This window comes from Pristiophorus japonicus, unplaced genomic scaffold (genome assembly GCF_044704955.1).
Source record: "Pristiophorus japonicus isolate sPriJap1 unplaced genomic scaffold, sPriJap1.hap1 HAP1_SCAFFOLD_170, whole genome shotgun sequence".
NCBI lineage: Eukaryota > Metazoa > Chordata > Chondrichthyes > Pristiophoridae > Pristiophorus > Pristiophorus japonicus.
In genome coordinates, this window is record NW_027251383.1 from 1119372 (window position 1) to 1142403 (window position 23032).

Below are 23032 nucleotides of genomic sequence, written 5' to 3' on the forward strand. Positions count from 1 at the left end.
CAGTCTCTGTCACAGGTTGGACAGACCGTGGTTGAAGGAAAGGGTGGGTGTGACTGGTTTGCCACACGCTCCTTCCGCTGCCTGTGCATGTGTTCTGCATGCTCTCGGCGATGAGACTCGAGGTGCACAGCACCCTCCAGATGCTCTACCTCCACTGAGGGTGGTCTTTATCCAGGGACTCCCAGCTGTTGGTGGGGATGTTGCATTTTATGAAGTGGCTTTGAGGGTCCTTCAAACGTTTCCTCTGCTCACCTGGGGCTCGCTTGCCGTGCAGGAGTTCCGAGTCGAGCGCTTGCTTTTGGAGTCTTGTGTCAGGCATGCGAACAATGTGGCCCGTCCAAAGGAGCTGGTCGAGTGTGGTCAGTGCTTCGATGCTGGGGATGTTGTCCTGATTGAGGACGCGAATGTTGGCGCATCTGTCCTCCGAGGGGATTTGCTGGATTTTGCAGAAACATCATTGGTGGTATTTCTCCAGCGACTTGAGGTGCCCACTGTATAAGGTCAATGTCTCTGAGCTATACAGGAGGACGGGTCTCACTACAGCCCTGTAGACCATGAGCTTAGTGGCAGATTTGAGGGCCTGATCTTCGAACACTCTCTTCCTCAGGCGGCCGAAGGCTGCACTGGCGCACTGGAGGCAGTGTTGAACCTCGTCATCGATGCCTGCCCTCGCTGATAATAGGCTCCCGAGGTATGCAATTATTAATCCTCTCACAGACCTCAATTATTTTCATGCGATAAACTGATTGAGAATAGAAAGAGGGTTAGTGCTCGGCATCTTAACCACTCGACCACCAAGGAAAAATTATGGTAATGGTATAATTTATAAATATATATCTATATTAATAGATTCATAGAATCAGAAAGTTTCAGCACAGAGTGAGGCCATTTCGGCCCGTCGTGTCCCCGCCGGCCGACAAAGAGCGATCCAGCCTAATCCCACTTTCCAGCTCTCGGTCCAGAGCTCTGTAGGTTGTGGCACTTTAAGTGCACATCCATGTATCTTTTAAAAGTGGTGAGGGTCCCTCCCTCTACCACCCTTTCAGACATTGAGTTCCAGACACCCAGCACCCTCTGGGTGATGAAATGTCCCCTCATATCTCCTCTAAACCTCCCCCAATTACTTTAATTCTACGCCCCCTGGTTGTTGACCCCTCTGCCAAGGGAAACAGGACCTTCCGATCCATTCTATCCAGGCCCCTCAATTTTATACACCTCAATCAGGTCTCCGCTCAGACACCTCTGTTGCAAAGAAAACAGTTTCAGCATCTCCAAACTATCCTCATCGCCAAAATTCTCCGGACCAGGCAACATTCTAGTAAATCTCCTCTGCACCCTTTCCAGTGAAATCACATCTTTCCTGTAATGTGGTGACCAGAACTGCACGCAGTCCTCCAGCTGTGGTGTAGCCAGTGTTTTGTACAGTTCAACCATAACCTCCTTGCTCTTGTACTCCATGTCTTGACTAATAAAGGCAAGTATTAAATATGCCTTCTTAACCACATTAATTACCTGGCCTGCTACCTTCAGGGATCTGCGGACCTGCACTCCAAGGTCCCTTTATTCCTCTACACTTTTCAGTGTCGTACCATTTAATGTGTATTCCCTTGCCTTGTTAAACCTCCCCAACTGCATTGCCTCACACTTATCTGGATTGAATTCCATTTGCCACAGTTCTGCCCACCTGACCAGTACATTGATCATCATCATCATAGGCGGTCCCTCGATCGAGGATGATTTGCTTCCATGAGTTCACAGGTGTTTCGATGAAGGACCCGATGTTCCAGTCCTGAATCCAATTGAGGGGGTGGAAGATGACTTTGTGTGGATTTTTTTAACGTGGGGTGACCGTTGCACATTAGCCACCACACGGGCTTGAAAGAGCTGGGTCTTGGTCCAGTGGCAAGGGTTAACCAAGACGACAGGAGAGCAGCTCTGCTGCACGGACCCAGTGCCCACACATATCGCAGTGTGGGCTGGGCCCGTGCTGCCCCTGGGCCCTCGGCTCTTCTGGGCCCTGTCCCCTCATCTGTCGCACCTCCTCCACGATCAGTCGCCGCTCCTCCACCATAAACATTCACCGCATCTCGCCACAAACACTCACCGCTCATCCGCCCCGACATTCCCACTCCTCTCTACCTGGGCCCTGCCGATGTTCCTGCTCACGCTCCAAAATGGCGACCAGGGTTTTGATGACGTCACCCAGACGCCCATTTCAAAAACGTCGGTATTTGTTTAAATACCTTAAAAATGTTAACATATATGTAATAAAGCTTGAAGCACCTCCCGGAATTCCTTATAAGATGTGATTTTGGTTTGTTGATCCAGATTCCAGAATCCATGGAGAGATGTTACCCGTGGTATAAATAAGGTGGTGTGGCTGGATTCCGAAGGACTGCATGGATAGCTTACCAACTTCGCTTGTTGTTTTAGTATCATCGCGCTGGTCCCTCGGAGAACAGTGTGAAGTGGTGGGAGGATCAATGTGGCCAGGATTCGTGTCCTGGTCAATATTTATCCCTCAATCAACATCACAGAGACAGATGATCTGGTCATCATCACACTGCTGCCTATAGGAGCCTGCCGTGTGCAAATTGGCGGCTGTGTCTCCCACACTACAAGAGTGACCGCACTTCAAAAAGTACTTCATTGGCTGCAAAGCGCCTTGAAACATCCATTGATATCTTCCTGTAGTCCGCCACTTTATTCTTCATTATCAACCACTCAGCCTGTTTTAGTGTCATCTGCAAACTTCTTACTCATACCCTCAACATTTCAGTCCAAACCATTGATGTATACCACAAAAAGCAAGGGATCCAGCACTGAGCCCTGCGGAATCCCACTGGATCACAAAATCACCCATCAACCATTACGCTTTGATTCCTGCCTCTGAACAAATTTTGGACCCAACTTGCCACTTTGCCCTTGAATCCCATGTGCTTTTACATTCGTAACCAGTCTGCCAAGTGCGACCTTGTCAAAAGCTTTGCTAAAGTGCATATACATTACATCATACCACTGCCCTCATCAACCCTCCTGGTTACCTCCTCGAAAAATGCAATCAACTTAGTCAGACATGTTCTTCCCTTGACAAATTCATGTTGACTATCCTTGATTAATCCATGTCTTTCCAAATGAAGATTTATCCTGTCCCTCAGGATTTTTACAAATAATTGTAAAAGGTTCGGCTAGCCAGCCTGTATTTACTCAATCCCTTTCTCCCTTTTTAAACAAAGGTACAACGTTAGCAGTGCTCCAATCCTCTGGCCCCGCACCTGTAGCCAGTGAGGATTGGACAATGGTGGTCAGAGCCTCTGCTATTTCCTCTTTTGCTGCTCTTATCAGCCTGAGATACATTTCATCCGGGCCTGGGAATTTATCCACTTTCGAAGCTGCTAAACCACCAATACTTCCTCTCTCACTATGTTTATTTCATCTAATATTTCACACTTCTCCACCCTCATTCCAAAGTCCAAATCCCCCTTCTCTTTTGTGAAATCAGATGCATAGTATTCATTCAGAATACTACCCACGTCTTCTGCCTCAGCGTACAGATTCCCTTTATGGACTCTAATAGGCCCCACTCTTTCTCTACTTATCATCATGCTCTTAATGTATTTGTAAAACATCTTTGGGTTTTACCAGATTTAATTGCCAACATTCTCTCATGCTCTCTCTTTGTTTTCCTGATATATTTTTTAATTGCACCTCTGCACCTCTTGAGTTTCTGCAGTATTGAGTTATCGGTATCTGTCATAAGCTTCCCTTTTTTTGTTAACTTTCCCTGTATGTCCCCTGACATGCCGGGAGCTCTAGATTTGTTAGTCCCACCTTTGTTTTAAGGGAACATACTTGCTCTGTCCCCTCAGGATCTCCTCCTTGAATGCCTCCCACTGCTCTGACACTGATTTACCAGCAAGTAGCCGTTCTCAGTCAACTTTGGCGAAATTCCTTCTCAGCTCAGCAAAATTGGCTTTACCCCAATTGAGAACTTTTATTCCTGGTCTCCTTTGTCCTTTTCCATAACTACCCTAAACCTTACTGAGTCTGATCACTCGCACCAAAATGCTCTCCCACTGATACCCCTTCTACCTGCCCCTCTTCGATCACAAGACCCAGTCCAGAACCGCCCCTCCCTTGATGGGCTTGTTACATACTGGATAAAGAATTTCTCCTGAATGCATTTTAGGAATTCTCCACCATCTGTACCATTCACACTATCATTTTCCCAATTAATATTCGGGTCGTTAAAATCCTCCACTATTTCAGCTCTATAGGTTTTGCACTTCTCAACAATCTGCCCATATATTTGTTCTTCTATCTCCCTCTAACTGCCTGGGGGTCAAAAGTGCACTCCCAGTAGTGTGATCGCCCCTTTTTTGTTCTTTAATTCAACCCACATGGCCTCGTTTGATGACCCCTCTAACACATCTTTCCCTTTCACAGCTGCAGGATCCGTCAATAGTCTCTCACAACTCAACTGAAAGCAGCTGGAATGTGCAGCTTTGAGATGGGCTTTCTGTATCGTCAGGGCTGGAAACTGTAGAGTTTGAATGTGTACCGAACTGTACAGAGCATTCAGTAAATATAGCAGGACTGGGAGACATTATGCTTTGTTAATACTGAACAAGAAATGCACATTATTCAATGCTTCTCATATTTAATTGAGCACGTTTTCAGCTGGTTTTGAAACGGGAACCTTTTCCATGTTAAGCGAATGAGATGACCACTACACTACGGAACCCACGCTTTCAAAGCAGACTGCAACCTGAATGCAGCAACTTAGACCGCTCGGCCATCCTGACTGCTCAATATTATGTGTGGCCACCTGCAGTTTGATTTTGAACTTTTGAGTCCTGTCACATGAAGTAAATGAGGACAGCAGGCGTATCTCTGCCTGACACCGGGGAAACAGTGAGACAGACCTTGGAGCAAGGGTCTGGTTATTGCGAAACAGCAAAGAAAATATTAATTCTGGAATAACCCAAAAGGACAGGAACCTCAATTTAAACACGCAACTTTCTGATCAAGAGGCAGACACACCACCGCTGCACCACGAGGCCTAAACACTGAGTCTGAGATGTTCGTCTATATGAAGGTTCTGCAATAAAATGGGCTTTAAAATCCCCGCCCATTCCCACCGGGTGTCAGAAGCTGCGCTCACCTGCCAGTCACCGTATGTTTATTTGTTAAACTTTTGTGTTGCTTTCACGGGATAGCATCATTAATTAACCCATCACCTTCTTTTGCACAATGAAAGAAATGTTAACTGAGGGAGAGTTGATACTTCAATCAATAAATGCTGGAAATCTCAGCAGGTCAGGCAGCATTTGCTCGGAGACGAAACTCGGCTCAGATTGTTCATCCACAGCAAGTTTAAACATAATGCTCCCAGTTGGGTTCGAACCAGGGACCTTACACGTATAAAGCAAACGTGACAACCACTACACTACGGAAAACTCTGGCAAAGCATTTCCAACAGAGGGGAGCTGACCAGTGAGCTCCCTCTGTGCTGGAGCAGCCCTGAACAAGCACCCGGACTGAAAATTTCCAGAGTAATAACTTGCAACTGGAGCATCTAACAGTAAGGACGGCCGAGCGGTCTGAGGCGCTGCTTTCATTAAATTATGATAATTTAATGATAATTTCATTAAATTATCAATTCTCCCTCAGTTCGCATTTTTATCATTGTGCAAAAGAAGATCATGGGTTCATTAATGATATTGACCCGCGAAAGCAATATAAAAGTTTAATGAAAAGTAATCACCCAACGTGGGGCTCGAACCCACGACACTGAGATTAAGAGTCAAATGCTCTACCGACTGAGCTAGCCGGGCTTCTCAACATTTACTCTGTCAATCCCCTTCAGAATATTGTCTGTTTCAATGAGATCACTTCTCATTCTTCTAAACTCCGGATAGTATCGGCCCATTCGACACAATCTCTCACCATAGGACAGTCCTCTCATCCCAGGAATCAATCTGGTGAACCTCTGTTGTACCACCTCCAAGGCAAGTGTATCCTTCCTCAGATAAGTAGACCAAAACTGTGCGCAGTACTCCAGGTGTGGTCTCACCAGGGCCCTGTACATTTGGAGCAAGACTTCCTTACTCTTGTACTATGGGCGGAATATTAGGTACTATGGGCCGAATATCCTGTTTTTCTGCTGATTCTACGGTTGTATAAAAAGTTATTAAAATCCGACAGTCACTCGGCAAACATATTTGTATTTCCTTCAGTGTGCAACACATGTGGGTGGATTAATGATGATTGAAACAATGATTCAGTATCTCACAGACTTGAATTATATTTGTCAGCTTGCTCTGTAAAAATGCTTTCTCTGACCGGGAATCAAACCCAGACCACGGCAGTGAGAGCACCGAATCCTAACCACTAGACTACCAGGGAACACTGCTTGCAGCCTCTGCGATAGCTTTAAATATAGTCAGCTTAAAATCACAGCTGAGAATTGTGCGGTGACACGGGGTGTAACTGGATTTGCTGGGAGCAGCGTGGAGGCCCCGACCTGCGTGAGAACACCAGCGGCAGGTCGGGGCCATAAAAGGAGCGGTGAGCGGCGGCCTGGGAGCAGCGTGGTGGTGTACCACGGCAAGGTACAGCGCGAGCTGGTGCAGGAGGGCGACAGCAGCGAAGAGTGATGTCATCAAAGTCCAGGTCGGTGATTGGAGCGTGGGCAGGTACAGCAGGAGCAGCGAGAGACTGTGGAGGGATGTGATCGGGGTCCAGGGGCTGCGTGAGTTCAGGGCCAGGGGCCCAGGGGCAGCACGGGCCCAGCCCACACTGCGATATGTGGGGGCACTGGGTCCGTGCAGCAGAGCTGGTATCCAGTCGTCTTGGATAACACTTGCCACTGGACCAAGACCTCGCTCTGTCAAGCCCGCGTGATGGCTGGGGTGCAACGGCCACCACACGTTAAAAAAATCCACGCACAGGCATCTTCCTCCCTTCAACATGCAGTTCGGGACCTGGAATATTAGGTCCATCATTGAAACACCTGTGAACTCATCCTTTTTTGGCGTGGATGCAAGTCATCCTCGTTTCGAGGGACTGCCTATGATGATGATGAACTGGATTTGCTGCAGTCCGCGGGCAGCAGGTGATGAAAGCGGGCGTGAGAGGGTGACTGACAGGTGGGCACTGCTTCTGATGCTGTCTGACCCACGTTGGGAGTGGCCGGGGATTTTAAAGCCCTTTCATTGCACCAATGCAGGGTAAATGAAACTGTGTTTCAGGAACCTTCATGTATACAAACATGGGCACTCTGCACTGTAGACCTCGTGGTGTAACGGTCGTGTGTCTGTCTCCAGATCAGAAGGCTGCGTGTTTATATCACGTCGGGGTCACTGTACTTTTCCATATTGCTCTTCCGGAATTGAGATTTTCTTTGCTGTATCACAATTGACATTCCCATCTTTGTATCATCAGCAAACTTGGCTCCATTACACTCGGTCCCTATATCCCTAGGTTAGGGGAGGGAAGACACACAGGAGAAGTGTGAGCTTGTGGACCGGAGAAGTTGCAGCTGCTGGAGCTGTGCGTTTTATCGGGGAGGGACGGGGGGCGAGCCCGCTGAGCGACCGGAGAAGCTGAGAAGCTGCTGTTTTTTTCATCGGGTTTGACACTGTTTAAAAATGGCAGAGTGCCAAGTTTTCTCTCCCTACTGCCCATGCACGAAGGTGCCGGCAGTGTTTTCGGTGCAGGCATTTGGCTCCGCCCCCCACTTCACCATCAACACCACGCCAGGACTCTGGGGACTGTACACAACGGCCAGGAGGGGGTGAGTTTTTCCCCGAGCCGTTTCCAGCGCGCAAAGTCGGTGCGCTTGAGGTCAGTGCGCCGACAAAACTGCTTGGGGAAAATCTAGCCCTTGAAGAGTAAGGAGTACACTGAAGGAAATACAAATATGTTTGCCGAGCAACTGTCAAATTTTAATAACTTTTTATACAACCGTCGAATCAGCAAAAAAAATGGGCACTCGCCCCATAGTACCTAATATATAGCCCACAGTACAAGAGTAAGGAAGTCTTGCTACAATTGTACAGGGCCCTGGTGAGACCACACTTGGAGTACTGCACACAGTTTTGGTCTCCTTATTTGAGGAAGGAAATAGTTGCCTGGGAGGTGGTACAACAGAGGTTCACCAGATTGATTCCTGGGATGAGACGACTGTCTTAAGTTGAGAGATTGTGTAGAATGGGCCGATACTCTCCGGAGTTTAGAAGAATGAGAGGTGATCTCATTGAAACACACAATATTCTGAAGGGGATTGACAGGGTAGATGCTGAGAGGTTTTTCCCCCGGGCTGGAGTGTCTAGAACCAGGCGGTACAGTCTCAGGTTAAGGGGTCGGCTATTTTAGACAGAGATGAGGAGGAATGTCTTCACTCAGAGGGATATGAATCTTTGGAATTCTCTGCCCCACAGGCCTGTGGATGCTGAGTCTCTGAATATATTCAAGGCTGCGTTAGATAGATTTTTGGAGTCTCGGGGAATCAAGGGATCGAGAGATCACTGGAGTTTGGAAGAATGAGAGGGGATCTTATGGAAACATATAAAATTCTGACGGGACTGGACAGGTCCCGATTTTGGGGAAGTCCAGAACGACGGGTCGGAGTCTAAGGGATAGCCATTTAGGACTGAGATGAGGAGAAACTTCTTCACTCAGAGAGTTGTTAGCCTGTGGAATTCTCTGCCGCAGAATTGTTGATGCCAGTTTGTTCGATATATTCAAGAGGGATTTAGATGTGGCCCTTATAGCTAAAGGGATCAAGGGGTATGGAGAGAAAGCAGGAAAGGGGTACTGAGCTGAATGATCATCCATGATCTTATTGAATGGTGGTGCAGGCTCGAAGGGCCGAATGGCCTACTCCTGCACCTATTTTCTATGTTTCGATGTTTCTCAGTCCTGCTACTGCTTCTTTAATAATGGATTCCAACATTTGCCCAACCACAAATGTTAGGCTAACTGGTCTATAGTTTCCTGCTTTTTGTCTGCCTCCTTTTTTAAATAGGGGCATTACATTTGCAGTTTTCCAATCTGCTGGGTCCTCCCCAGAATCCAGCGAGTGCATGTCCACAGATCACTGAAAGTCGCAGGCCAGGTAGATAAGGTGGTTGAGAAGAAATATGGAATGCTTGCCTTTATTAGCCGAAGCATAGAATACAAGAGATGGGGTCGGTGGGGCAGGTTAGGTCACAGCTAGAGTACTGCTTGCAGTTCTGGTCGCCATATTACAGGAAGGACATGATTGCACTGAAGAGGGTACAGAGGAGATTTACGAGGATGTTGCTGGGAGTGGAGAATCTTAGCCATGAGGACAGATTAGATAGGCTGGGTTTGTTTTCCATAGAACAGAGACTGAGGGGAGACCTCATTGAGGTGTATAAAATTATGAGGGTCCGAGATATAGTGGATAGAAAGGACCTATTTCCCTTAGCAGAGGGGTCAACAACAAGGAGGCATAAATTTAAAGTAATTGGTCGAAAGTTTAGAGGAGATATTTCTTCACGCAGAGGATTGTGGGGTTCTGGAACTCACTGCCTGAAAGAGTGGTAGAGGCAGAAACGCTCACCACATTTAAAAAGTGCTTAGATGTGCACCTGAGGTGTCGTAACCTGCAGGGTTTTGGACCTCGAGCTGGAAAGTGGGATTAGGCTGGATAGCCTCGCGTTGGTCGGTGCGGACACGATGGACCGAAATGGCCTCCTTCCGTGCTGTAAACTTCTTTGATTCGATGAACTCGTTTGCAAAGAGTTGAGGTGATTTGGGCACATCTTTCGTCACATGACAACATTTCAAAGGCAACTCAACGGCTGTAAAGCGCTTTGGGTCGTCATGAGTTCCTGACAGACGCTGCAGAAATGCAAGTCCTTCTTTGCAAAAGTTCGATGCAAACTCAAGGCTGGTCTGGGATTTGAAATCAGGATCTTTCTGCAAATTTCAAGTAACAACCACGAAGCAAGAATCATATCCCGAGACCAACAAACCACCTGCTCAGAAAATGTGGAGATAAGATGTAACCATTATTGAAGCATTTTTAGTGTGTGTTGCTGTTCTTGATCGGCGGAGCACATGAGACGGAATCAGTGACTTTGCCTTTTCGACATGTCTTCTGAAGCGCCGCACTCCTGCAGTCAATGAGCTGTTGGGACGTTAATGTATCCATCATCATCATCATCATAGGCGGTCCCTCGAAACGAGGATGACTTGAATCCATGACGAAAAAGGATGAGTTCACAAGTGTTTCAATGAAGGACCCGAACTACATCCCGAAGGGTGGAAGATGCCTGTGCGTGGATTTTTTAACGTGTGGTGGCCGTTGCACCCCAGCCATCACACGGGCTTGACAGAGCGAGGTCTTGGTCCAGTGGCAAGGGTTATCCAAGACTACTGGAGACTAGCTCTGCTGCACGGACCCAGTGCACACACATATCGCAGTGTGGGCTGGGCCCGTGCTAACCCTGGGCCCCTGGCCCTGAACTCATGCCTCCCCTGGGCCCCGATCACGTCCCTCTACAGTCTCTCGCCGCTCCTTTGCCACGTTCTCGCCGCTCCTGCTGTATCTGCACACGCTCCAATCACCGACCTGGACCTTGATGATGCCACTCCTCGCTGCCGCCGCCCTCCTGCACCAGCTCGCGCTGCTCCCTGGAGTAGTCTCCAGGGACCTCCAAGCTGCTCCCAGGGCCGCTCGCCTTTCCTTTTATGGCCCCGACCTGCCGCTGGTGTTCTCCCGTTCGTGTATCCAGGCTGTGGGTGGCCACCCCGAGCGCAGCAGAGGGGTTTCTGCATTAGTTCTGGGTGGGGACAGTATCTTTCCCCTTCTCTCTTCCTCTTGTCTTTATCCCTGTGCTTTTATTTCTCTATTTATTCCCCTTGTCTCAGTTTCTAGCGTTTAAAAGGGAACAAAAGATGAAATGGGTGTCACTGTGGAACAATTTCTCTCACTCAAAGTTAGACGCACTACCGTTGTGCCATGAGGTCTCGGTAGCTAGTCGTTGATATTCAGGTTCATATATAAATATATATAAATATATCTATATGTATCATAACCGTTCCCTGGTGGTCGCAGGTTTAAGATCCGACGCACTAAACTGGTTTCAATTCTCGATCAATTCATCGCATAAAAATAATTGAGGTCTGTGAGACGATTAATAATTGCTGTAATCACCATGAATACCAATACTTTCTGCGATAGACCGAGCTTACAGACTATCTGGCTTCTCCTGCCCTTTGCCAGGCACGTGTTCGTGGTTTAATTTCGTAAACTGGGCGAGTTCGCTGATCGCCGGGAGACGGTAGGAGCCTCTGTGGCCCCACTGTGAGGATGTGGAAGTGAACACGGTGGGTGGGTGATCCGTGACATTTCTGTAAAGGGCAGCGGAGGAGAAGGATTGAGAACTTTCAGTGTGGGACAGAAGTTGTTTCAGGTGAGCCAACACATTCCTGATCAGCACAGAGGGAGCTCACTGGTCAGCTCCCCTCTGTTGGGGCTATTGTGCCAGAAGTTTCTGTAGTGTAGTGGTTATCACATTTGCTTTATACGTGAAAAGTACCCGGTTTGATTCTGGGTAGAAAAATGATGTTTATACTTGCGAAAAGGGAACAATCGGAGGATAGTTTAGTCTCCTGGAAAATGCTGCCTGACCTGCTGAGATTTCCAGCATTTGCTGTCGTTATTTGCTATTTATTCTCCTGTTAAAAGGGCTCCCTTATTCCTGAATTGCTCTTTATTTAACCAATAAATAGATAACTTTCAGTGAGAGAAAACAGATCCACCGGGGACCTTTCGCGTGTGAGGCCAACGTGATATCCGCTACACTGCAGCCCATCAAAGGGCGAGAAACCACTGAATATAAAGGATGAGCTCACAAATATCAGGGGCAGTGCAGTCTGGTCAACGTCAAACCCTCCTGTCTTATTCAGCAGAGGCATGAACGGGAGTCAGATGCCACAAAGTTTAATTAAAGATACAAATACAAGTAACACTTCCAAATCTTTTCACTGTAAAATTCTTTCACTTTATTTGAAATCCTACTGCATTGAATCTGAAAATGATCACCATGGGATTTTATCTTCACTGCTGATTCTATTTTCTCTGCACGGAAGGAATGACCGGTGTTGTTAAATTTGACAAAAGTTGCCCCGGTTCCTGTTGACATCGGCAATACAGTGTGTAAAATGGGTTAACATGCAGAAGAACATAAGAACAAAAAAAATAGGAGCAGGAGTCGGTCATACGCCCCTTGAGCCTGCTCCGCCATTTAATACGATCATGGCCGATGCGATCATGGACTCAGGTCCACTTCCCTGCCCGCTCTGCAAAGCACAGGACAAATGATTGAAGTATCGACTGGCCCTCAGTTAGCATTTCTTTCATTGTGCAAAAGAAGGTGAGGGGTTAAGGAATGATGCTTTTCCATGAACGCAACACAAAAGTTTAAGAAAAAAACATACGGTGACTGGCAGGTGAGCGTTGCTTCTGACTCCTGGTGGGAATGGGCGGGGATTTTAAAGCACCTTGTGTTGTGAAAGCTTCATATAGATGAACATCTCATACACATTGTGTAGGCCTCGTGGCGCAACGGTAGCGTGTCTGACTCCAGATCAGAAGGTTGCGTGTTCAAATCACGTTGGGGTCACTGTATTTTTGGAAATTGTTCTTCCAGAATTAATATTTTCTTTGCTCTTTGGCAATAACCAGACCCTTGCTCCAAGGTCTGTCTCACTGTTTCCCCGGTTTCAGGCAGAGATACGCCTGCTGCCCTCATTTATTTCATGTGACAGGACACAACAGTTCAAAATCAACCTGCAGGTGGCCACACCCAGCACTGAATAGTCAGGATGTCCGAGCGGTCTCAGGTGCTGTGTTCTGTTCGCAGTCTCCTCTGGAGATGTGGATTTGAATCTGACATTTCTTACTTTTAATCATTTCGTGAAACTCATTGTTTGACACGACGACTAACTCCTAAAAACTGGTATTCAGCAGTTCACCTGCTCACTTCACATTTCCGTCTGACCAGTTGCTGGAAAGTGGAGATGTTTCCGCAGTGTTGCGGTTCAAATATTTGCCTCACAAGTGAAAGCTCACTGGGCGGGAATATTTTCTGTAGCTTTCTCCTCATCCATGCTCAGGGGCAAGTTTGTTCTCCTGTGAAAGGTCATAAGATCATAAGTATGGAAGGATTAGGGGCCAGAGTAGGCCATTCGGCCTCACAAGCCTGGTCCACTATTGAAGAAGATCCTGGCAGTTCCTCGACAGCAAGTTTAAACATCTGGTTATGTTCCTAACATCATTTTATCCGCAGTGTTTCCGTAGCCTCGTTGTTATCACGTTCGCTTCACACGCAAAAGGATTCCGGGCGGAATGCGATTTTTGAGACTATTTTTGCCGTGAAATAAATTGAACAAAAGCCGCCCCAGATTCCTTGTCACATGAGCAATAAACATTTTAAACCAGTCTCCTAAATACAGAGTGTTATGTCTTGAACAAAGAATCTGACCAGATACTGCAAACTGAAAGTAAGGTGTGACCGTCGTCCTTTATTACAAGTCTCCAGTGTGCCTCTCCAAACTGTGAGGCCTCCTGATGTACAGGTGCTCCCAAGGGATTGTCGGATCCCTTGGGACTCCAATGGATGAGCCCTCTGATGGTTAAACAAGGTATTTACAGGTTTACATATGTAACAACACTCCCCCCGCACCGCTCCCCCCAGCCTCCCCAAAGTCAGTCGTGTAACTATTTAAAATTTGAGTCAATCCGTGGCCTTCCTTTCCCTGTCTGATCGTCTCGGTGCAAATGCTGGTTTTGGTGAATCATTTGTTGGGCCTTCGCTGGCCTGCTGGGTGTGGTGAGTCCTCCTGGGCTGCTGCGGGTGATGGGTTCTGCTTCGTAGTCAACCGCTGGGTTGAGTGCCACTTGTGTGTGTGTTGAGGAGCGAAAAATGTAGTCTATTGTGGGTTGTTCTGGATAGTCCATGAATCTGAGTTTGGTTTGGCCCAAGTGTTTCTTGCAGGTGAGTCCATATGAAAGTTTGACCAGGAACACCCTACTCCCCTCTTTGGCCACGACAGTGCTGGGAAGCCACTTGGGACCTTGTCCATAGTTCAACATAAATACAGGATCATTAATCTCGATTTCGTGTGACACATTTACTTGATCATGACATGTATTCTCTTGAACCCGCCTGCTCTCTACCTGTTTGTATCGATCAGGGTGAACTAACGAGAGCCTTGTCTTAAGTGCCCTTTTTTTGAGCAGTTCCGCGGAGGGAACCCCTGTGAGCGAGTGGGGTCTTGTGCGGTAACTAAGCAGGACTCGGGATAGGTGACTCTGCAGTGAGCCCTCAGTTACCCTCTTCAAGCTCTGCTTGATTGCTGCAATGCTCTCTCTGTCTGACTATTGGATGTTGGTTTAAACGGGGCAGATGTGACATGTTTGATCCCATTGAGTGTCATGAACTCTTTGAACTCAGCACTGGTGAAGCACAGCCCATTGTCACTGACAAGAATGTTAGGCAGGCCGTGCATGGCAAACATGATCCTCAAGCTTTCAATGGTGGCAGCGGACATCATCTCACATTCAATCCACTTGGAGTACGCATCTATAACCACAAGGAACATTTTACCCAAGAATGGGCCTGCATAGTCGATGTGTACCCTAGACCACGGTTTAGTGGGCCAAGACCAAAAACTTAGCAGCGCCTCCCTGGGTACATTGCTTAACTGCGAACATGTATTACATCTGTGAACGCAGGACTCGAAGTCCGCATCGATACCGGGCCACCACATGTGTGATCTGGCTATCGCTTTAGTCATTACAATGCCTGGGTGGGTACTGTGGAGATCACTAATGAAAGTGTCCCTGTCCTTTTTTGGCACCACTACTTGATACAGTCTGCCTGTATGGACATTTTATCTCTGCGCCGCTGGTACGGCTTTATTTCTTCCTGCATCTCTAACGGAACACTAGACCAACTCCCGTGGAGCACACCGTTTTTTACTAAGGACAATGAGGGATCCGGGCTCATCTAGGTTCTAATCTGTCGGGCGGTAACAGGTGATTGCTCACTCTCGAATGCTTCCATTGCCATAACTAAATCTGGGGGCTGTGCCATCTCCACCCCTGTGGTGGGCAATGGCAGCCTACTGAGAGCATCGGCACAGTTTTCTGTGCCTGGTCTGTGGCTGATGGCGTAGTTGTATGCGGACAATGTGGGCGCCCATCTCTGAATGCGGGCCGATGCATCTGTATTGATCCCCTTACTTTCAGAAAAGAGGGAAATAAGTGGCTTATTGTCAGTTTCCAATTCAAATTTGAGCCCAAACAGATATTGATGCATTTTTTTAACTCCATAAACACATGCTAACATTCCTTTTTCGATCATGCTGTAGGCCCTCTCAGCCTTAGACAGACTCCTGGATGTATAAATAACCAGTTGCAATTTCCCAGATTCATGAGCTTGATGCAATACACACTCAACATCGTATGACGACGCATCACATGCTAGCACCAAACGCTTACATGCATCATACAGCATAAGCAATTTGGTTGAGTATAACAGTTTTCTAGCTTTTACAACGGCATTTTCTTGGCTTTTACCCCATACCCATTCGTTTTCTTTTTGCAGTAAAGCGTGCAGTGGTTCGAACAGTGTTCTGAGAGCCGGTAAGATGTTACGAAAGTAGTTCAGGAGTCCTGGAAATGCCCGCAGCTCTGTCACGTTCTGTGGCCTTGGTGCGTTGTCGATTGCCTCCATCTACGAATCGGTGGGCCTGATGCCGTCCGCCGCAATTCTTCTCCCCAGGAACTCCACTTCGGGCGCCAGGACAACGCACTTTGAGCATTTTAACCTTTGCCCCACGCGATTAACCCGATTAAGAACCTCCTCCAGGTTCTGCAGATGCTCATCTGTGTTCCGACCTGTAACCAAGATGTTGTCCTGGAAGACCACGGTGCGCGGGACCGAATTCAGTAAGTTTTCCATGTTTCTCTGGAATATTGCCGCGGCTGATCGAATCCCAAATGGGCATCTGTTGTGAATGAAGAGACCTTTGTGCGTGTTCATGCAGGTGAGGCCCTTCGATGATTCCTCCAGCTGCTGCGTCATGTAGGCCGAGGTCAAGTCCAGCTTCGTGAACATCTTTCCTCCGCCAGCGTCGCAAAAAGGTTGTCTGCTTTTGGTAGTGGGTATTGATCCTGAAGGGAGAAACATTTGATAGTTACTTTGTAATCACCACAGAATCTGACGGTGCCCTCTCCCTTGAGGACTGGAACAATCGGACTGGTCCGCTCGTTGAATTCGATCGGCAAAATGATGCCCTCTCGTTGCAGCCTGTCCAGCTCGATCTCCACCCGCTCTCTCATCATGTACGGTACTGCTCTCGCTTTGTGATGGATCGGTCACGCCCCGGAAATTAGGTGGATCTGCACTTTTGCTCCTTGGAACTTCACGATGCCTGGTTCGAACAACGAGGGGAATTTGTTTAAGACCTGGGCGGACGAAATGTTGTCGACGGGCGAGAGCACCCGGATGTCGTTCGAGTTTCAGCGTATATTCCCCAGCCAGCTCCTGCCGAGCAGCGTGGGGCCATCGCCCGGTACCACCCAGAGTGCTAACTTGTGTATCGCTCCATCGTAGGAGACCTTTACAGTAGCACTGCCGATTACGGGAATCAGTTCATTTGTGTAAGTTCTCAGTTTAGTGCGAATGGGAGTCAGGACTGGCCTTGAGGCCTTGCTGCACCACAATTTATCGAAAGTCTTTCTGCTCATAATGGACTGGCTCGCGTCCATGTCTTGCTCCATTGACACTGGGAGTCCATTTCATTCAACCTTCAGCATTATCGGGGGCACTTTGTGGTAAATGTATGCACCCCATATACCTCTACCTCCTCGATCTAATGCTCTGGTTCGTTGTGATCTGCCGTGGATCTGCCCTCCTCTACAACATAGTAGTTTGCAGGATTAGCAGGGTTTGCAGCTTGCCTGCACATTCGTTGCAGGTGTCCCATTGTTCCACAGCCCTTGCAAACGTATCCTTTGAAGCGGCGTGAATGGAAACGATGATCACCCCCGCAGCGCCAACAAGGTGTTAATGGCGTAGCATTCATCACCCTTGATGATGGACTCTGAGACATCTGCAGACGTACAGCTGCAGGCATGTGAGGCCTGCCCTATACGTAACGATTTGAAAACAACATTACTTTGTTCACAGTACTTGTACAGCACTCGTGTGCTGAAAGATTTGATTGGTATTGTGACTGGTGGCGATAAACGCTTGGGCTATCGCTATAGCTTTACTGAAGGTTGGGGTGTCGACTGTCAAAATTAGTTCACGAAGTATTACTTCATGACCAATGCCAAGTACAAAGAAGTCCCTGAGCATGTGCTCCAAATGTCCTTCAAATTCCAAATGCCTGCAAGGTATCTTTGCTCGACGACATAGCTCGCCACTTCCTGGCCTTCAGACCTTTTGTACATGTAGAACCGGAACCTCGCCATCAGAACGCTTTCCTTCAGGTTAAGATGCTCACGGACCAGTGTGCACAAATCAACATACGATTTCTCTGTGCGTTTCGCTGGAGCAAGCAGCTTTTGTATGAGGCCATAAGATGGTGCCCCGCAAACAGTGAGGTGAATCGCCCTTCCTTTGGCAGCATTCGCTTCTCCTTCCAGCTCGCTGGCCACGAAGTATTGGTCGAGTCGCTCCACTAAGGTTTCCCAATCATCTCCCTCCGAAAATTTCTCCAGGATGCCCATTGGTCTCTGCATCGTTGCGGTGGGGTTCGTCATCTGTATCTCATCGCCAGTTGTAGTGCATGAATAAAGAGTCTGACCAGATACTGTGAGCTCAAAGTAATTTGTGACTTTAGTCTTTTATTGCAGGTCTCCAGAGTGCTTCTCGAGCCTGTGAGGCCTCCTTAAGTACAAGTGCTCTCAAGGGATTGTGGGATCCCTTGGGACTCCAGGGGATGAGCCCTCTGGTGGTTATACAAGGTATTTACAGGTTTACATACATAACAATTGTTTGCATAAGTTCGATGCAAAATGAAAGGGCTCATTCGGTATTTAAACGTGGAATCTCTCGTAAATTGCCATGAACAACCCTGAAGTGAGAATCATATCCCTGGTCCAACGAAACAACTGCTTGAAAAGAATGGCGATAAAGTGTAACCATTAGAAAAGCATGTTATTGTGTGTATCTATTCTTTGTAGCAGGAGCACACAAGACCGAATCAGTGACTTTGCATTTTCGACCTGTCTTCTGAAGCGCCGCACGGTCCCACTCCGACAGTCAATGAGCTGTTGGGACGTTAGTGTATCCAGGCTGTGGGTGGCCACCCCGAGCGCAGCAGAGGGGTTTCTGCATTAGTTCTGGGTGGGGACAGTATTTCCTCTTCTCTCTTCCTCTTGTCGATATCCCTGTGCTTTTATTTCTCCATTTATTTCTCGTCTCAGTTTCTGGTGTTTAAAAAGGAACAAAAGATGAAATGGGTTTCATTGTAGAAATTAATTTCTCTCGCTCAAAGTTAGACGCACTACCGTTGCACCATGAGGCCTAGGCAGCTCGCCGTTGATATTACCGTTCATATATAAATATATATAAATATATCGACATGTATCATAACTGTTCCCTGGTGGTCGAGGGGTTAAGATCCGGCGCACTAACCTGGTAACGATACTCGATCAATTTGTCAAATAAAAATAATTGAGTTCTGTGAGACGATTAGTAATTGCTGTAATCACCATGAATAACCCCATTACTTTCTGTTACGGACCGAGCTTACAGATTCTCTTGTTTCTCCTGCCCGTTGCTGGACACGTGTTCGGGGTTTAATTTTGTAAACTGGGTGAGTTCGCTGATCGCGGGGAGACAGGAGGAGCCTCTGTGATCCCACTGTGAGGATGTGGAAGTGAACACGGTGGCTGGGTGATCCATGACATTTCTGTAAAGGGCAGTGGAGGAGAAGAATTGAAAACTTTCAGTGTGGGACAGAAGTTGTTTCAGGTGAGCCAACACATTCCCGATCAGCACAGAGGGAGCACACTGGTCAGCTCCCCTCTGTTGTGTCAGCTGTGCCAGAGGTTTCCGCAGTGTAGCAGTTATCACGTTTGCTTTTTACGTAAAAGGTCCCTGGTTCAATCCCGGGCGGAAACATTATGTTTAAAGTTGCTATCGTGGAACAATCCGAAGCGAGTTTCGTCTCCTGGCAAATGCTGCCTGACCTGCTGAGATTTCCAGCAATTGCTGTTTTTATTTGCTATTTATTCTCCCGGCAAAAGTGCTCCCTTATTCCTTAATTGCTCTTTATTTCACTTCAATAATAGATAACTTTCAGTGAGAGAAAACGGATCCACTGGGGACCTTTCGTGTGTGAGGCTAACGTGATATCCGCCACACTGCAGCCCATCAAAAGGCAAGAAACCACTGAATATAAAGGGTGAGCTCACAAATATCAGGGGCAGTGCAGTCTGGTCAACGTCAAACCCACCTTTCTTATTCAGCAGAGGCATGAACGGGAGTCAGATGCCACAAAGTCGGCATTAAATACAAAAATTCAAATAACACTTCCAAATCTTTTCACTGTAAAATTCTTGCACTTTATTTGAAATCCTACGATGTTGAATCTGAAAATGAGCACCGTGGGATTTTATCTTCACTACTGATTCTATTTTCTGTGCATGGAAGGATTAACCGGTGCTGTTAAATTTGACAAAAGTTGCCCCAGATTCCCGGTGTCATCAGCAATGAAGATTTTGAAACAATCCCCGACAAAAATTGTGTAAAATGGGATCTGGTTTAACAGTTAACATGCAAAACACAGAAGAAATGATTGAAGTGTCGACTGTCCCTCAGTCAGCATTTCTTTCACTGTGCAAAAGGTGGCATTGGGTTAAGTAATGATGCTTTCCCCTGAAATAAAAACAAAAGTTCGACAAAAAAACGGACGGTGACTGGCAAGTGAGCGCTGCTTCTGACTCCGAGTGTGAATGGGCGGGGATTTTAAAGCCCTTATTTTGAGGAACGTTCATATCGATAAACATCTCATATTCGTTGTGCAGAGCAAGTGGTGCAATGGTAACACATCTCACTCGAGATGAGGACACTGCTATCGAAATCATGTCAGAGTTCCTGACCATTGAGTTAATTCCGGAATCAATATTTTCTTTACTGTGTCTTAATAACCAGACCCTTGCTCCAAGGTCTGTCTCACTGCTTCCCCGGTGTCGGGCAGAGATACGCCTGCTGCCCTCATTTATTTCATGTGACAGGACACAAAAGTTCAAAATCAACCTGCAGGTGGTCAAACACAGCAGCACCTAGTCAGGATGGCTGAGCGGTCAAAGGTGCTGTGTTTGGATTGCAATTGCATGTGGAGGAGTAGGTTCAAATGCAATGTCTGACACTTTCTGCTTTTAATCATTGAGTGAAACTCATTGTTTGACACCTCGACCAACTCTTCAAAAGTGGGATTCAGCAGTTCACCTGCTCGCTTAACATTTCCGTCTGACCTGGTGCTGAAAGTGGAGATATTTCCACAGTGTAGCGGTTAACACGTTCGCCTCACATGCGATAGCTCACCGGGCGGGAATATTTTCTGGAGCTTTCTCCTCATGCATGCTCAGTGGCGAGTTTGTTCTCCTGTGAAAAGTCATGAGATGATAAACATGTAAGGTTTCGGAGCCGGAGTAGGCCATTCGGCCCCGCGAGCCTGCTCCACCATTCAAGAAGATCCTGGCAGTTCCTCGACAGCAAGTTTAAACATCTGGGGCGGAGCCAACAGGCGCCTGGCTGCAATCAGCGACAAAAACCCGCATTTGGCAGAAGCCCCGCTCGATCAATTGGGAGAGTATGAAACTCTTAATCTTAGGGTCGCGTGTTCGAGCCCCGCTTTGGAGCTGTTTGTAAAATGTTATCCTGCATTCACCGGAAAACATCATTAATTAACCGATGATCTTCATTTGCATAATTAACGAAATGCTAACTGAATGAGAGTCAATAATTTAATAATTTTGGACAAACAAGTGAAAGACACCTGGTGCTGGTGGGCAATTGTGTTGCCTTTGTCATTGATGCTTGATCTACAAGTTTAGTTATCAAATCGTGTGCTCAACCATCAGTTACCTGTTACAAATCAGCGGAGGAGAAATCAGTTTGTTGTCAAATGCTGCCTTTACCTGCACAATGTGTGCTGAGATTATCTGTGCAATATGCATTCAGCAGGATGAATAAAAGCAACGCTTTTTGAAATGCAGGCAATGCATGTTTTGCACTCAATAAAAAGTTGCATTTTCTTTTCATGCCAAGTATTTTACATTATTGCATTGCAATGCCAACACACTTTTTACCTGGCAAGACTGAAGTACAAGCTGTGATGAACAGTATGAAACAGAAACAGCTACTTGAGAACCCATAGCCTCGACGGTATCTGTGTGAATTGCTCTGCATCGATAATTAGCAGAGCGTAAAGTGGGGAAACTGACGGTGCGGATGAGAAAAGGCCGAGCCAAAGTGTAATGTTGGAGATGATCTTGTTTTTGAGAAATGTTTCAAAGAATTTGGCATCGTTGGTTCCATGGTGTAATGGTGAGCACTCTGGACATGAATCCAGCGATCTGAGTTTAAATCTCGGTGGAAACTGAATGATTGCTGTCGCAGCTGCTAAAATTTGGGACAAACAAGTGAGAGACACCTGGTGCTGGTGGGCAGTTTTGTTGCCTTTGTCATTGATGCTTGATCTACAAGTCTAGTTGTCAAATCCTGTGCTCTGTGTTAGCACAGTCCCGCATTGCTGAACTCTTTGCTTCAGCACGCAGTCTGAAGTTTGGATTAAATATCAGGAAGATTGAAGTTTGGATGGTAAAGAGACTGTTAGACAATGTGGTGCCTTCAGCCAGTGAGATGTGTAACTGGTCATTGTCTGGATGTTAAATATTTGAGTACCTTGTTCCGGTGGGAATAATGGAAACTCAGGACTAAACGATTTGATGATGTCTGTATGTTCAGTATTTGAGTGTAACCTTGTTACTATTTAATCACATCTGTAGGTTAAACAAGCAATATTAAGTCTGTCCGTTAAAAGATTCAGAAAGCAGTTAGTCAGGATTGTCTGAATGGAAAGAATAAGAGTTGAAAGGCTTTTTCAGTATAAAGATGAGACTTTTATGGACTGCAGAGACACAGACAGCAGAGACACTGGACATTTGGAAGGTGTGTGTCTCAAGCAGCCACGGAAATCGAAGCAAGCTGCCTTTGTGAAGTGTTCTCAGTAACTTTCATACTTGGTTTGTTTAGTATGAATGTTTAAATAAAAGACCCGATCCTGCCTTTACCACATCTGAGTGTGTGCGGTTAATTCGAGGTTAAAAGCAACGAAGCGAAAAGAGCAAGACAGCTGTTTGCAACATTTTGGTGATCCCGTCATGATTTTCAAAAGTTCGTTGGCTTATTCGAAGTCCCCACATGAAACAGAAAGTTGGCTGAGTTGTTGGAAGAAGTGTTTCCCACACATCAGTTCGAGGGGTGAGCATTCTCTTAGTTGTCATGATTAAAGGGATCTTCAGTTAGTAATGTATTTCAGTTGAGCTCCAGTCATTTCTTAATGAGTGGATTGAGTCGAAAGGGGGAACTTATGGGATAAGACAGGAAACAATGACAGGAGGATGGAGAGAGACACGGCAGTCCTTAGTGAAGAGTGTCCAGTTAAAAAAGATTAAAGTGTTTGGGTTAAAAAGTGATAAAAAGAGAAAAGCGTTAGTGTTGCAGTGTCTCATGCTGGGGATTCAAACGTTAGGAGAAGAGGCTGAGGCTCGAGATAGGGAAGTCTCAGAACTCAAGAGAGCAGCTAACAGCAGTGAGTATAAAAGTAGAGAATTGGTGATTTCAGGCACTCGGGGCAGCCAGGACTGTTCTGACACTGGATCAGCATCTTGCTGATGAACAGAAGTGTAATCAAGATCTAGAGAAAGGAATATCTAAGCTGCAGCAGATGGTGGTATTAGGTTGGC

The 23032-nt window shown here is 46.8% G+C and overlaps 3 non-coding genes across 3 annotated transcripts; 2 read left to right on the plus strand and 1 right to left on the minus strand.

Moving 5' to 3' along the window:
* Window positions 1-5764: 5764 nt before the first annotated feature.
* trnak-cuu (transfer RNA lysine (anticodon CUU)) lies at window positions 5765-5837 on the minus strand. Its single transcript has one exon. It is a non-coding gene; the product is annotated as a tRNA-Lys (tRNA).
* A 6753-nt stretch (window positions 5838-12590) lies between these two features.
* On the plus strand, window positions 12591-12662 carry trnaw-cca (transfer RNA tryptophan (anticodon CCA)). Its single transcript has one exon. It is a non-coding gene; the product is annotated as a tRNA-Trp (tRNA).
* A 6446-nt stretch (window positions 12663-19108) lies between these two features.
* Window positions 19109-19181, plus strand: trnak-uuu (transfer RNA lysine (anticodon UUU)). The gene has a single exon. It is a non-coding gene; the product is annotated as a tRNA-Lys (tRNA).
* Window positions 19182-23032: the final 3851 nt, after the last annotated feature.